Here is a 1,204-nt window from a genome sequence, read left to right as displayed (position 1 = left end):
AACTTTAAATTGCACCAATTTGAACGGATGCCATTGAAAGGAATGGGGTGTGATTTGTCATGTGACTTTTATGTCCAACCTGAAATAATTGCTCACACCTGACTAGTTTCCTGTGTCTATCAAATATCTAAAGGCTAGCATATAGATATTGTGTATACTATGCAAATGACATGACATCACTTCCTACCATGAAATCTCTCACACACTATAAAGATAGAGAAGACCCTTTACAGGTTATTTCTGAAGTGTATACATACAGATTAAACAGAGGAATAATGAAGACCCTAATAGGCCTGCTTATATCATTATCATGGCTGTCAGGTGAGACTCCATAGGACAGGATCCCTCAGATGACATAATCCTCCTAATAGATCTCAGTGTATGTATTAGTTCTAATACTATTTCCTATTGTCTCTGTATATTTTCCAGGTGTCCTGTCTTCTAACCAACTTGTCCAGTCTGATTCAGCTGTGATAAAGCCGGGGAACTCCCATACACTGACCTGTCAGGGTTCAGGAGGATTCACCTTTGGTGGCAACACTATGGCATGGATCAGACAGTTCTCTGATGGAAAGTTACAATGGTTGTGTTATATTAATCGCGGTGGGGGTACAAGCTATAATGATGCTGTTAAAGGGAGATTCACAACCACCAGAGATGATAACAATAACAAGCTGACTCTGAAAACGGACAACATGAAAATAGAAGACACTGCCGTGTATTACTGTGCAAGAGACACACTGATGGAGAATATATCTTTCCTGTAACAAGAAGTAGAATATCCCTTCTTCATGTTATCAGTAGGTGGCAGCACATCCATGGAATGACCGGACACAATAGTTATAACTATCACTAAACAACCAACTAATGATTTAACTGCAGATGTAACTTTGTGTAAAGCCTCTACAATGTACACATATAGGCCTCATGCACACAGGACGTGTTAAAAATCCTTTTCTAACGCTTTTACAAGCATTTAGGCCATTTAGGCGCGTTCACAAGCATCAAGTGCTTGGACATCAATGCATTTAATTGGCCAGAATAGTCATTTATTCAGACCATTAAAATGAATTAACACTCAAGCCCTAACGCGCATTTAGATGTTTTTCTACCAAAACACTGCTGTCCCTGGATGCACTGTCCCTGGATTTTTTTCTACTGGTAAACACTACTGCTACTAAAAGCTTCTAAAAGTCTATGTGTG

At 39.2% G+C, this 1,204-nt stretch overlaps 1 pseudogene; it reads left to right on the top strand.

Annotated features, from left to right (window-relative positions):
• Positions 1-275: 275 nt before the first annotated feature.
• On the top strand, positions 276-767 carry LOC149461531 (Ig heavy chain V region 914 pseudogene; annotated as a pseudogene).
• Positions 768-1,204: the final 437 nt, after the last annotated feature.

The sequence above is a fragment of the Staurois parvus genome, unplaced genomic scaffold, assembly GCF_062004578.1.
Source record: "Staurois parvus isolate SC_StPar_1 unplaced genomic scaffold, SC_StPar_1.0 ptg000199l, whole genome shotgun sequence".
Lineage (NCBI taxonomy): Eukaryota > Metazoa > Chordata > Amphibia > Anura > Ranidae > Staurois > Staurois parvus.
The sequence above is the reverse complement of the archived record's forward strand: the minus strand, read 5'-3'. Positions and strand labels throughout refer to the sequence as shown.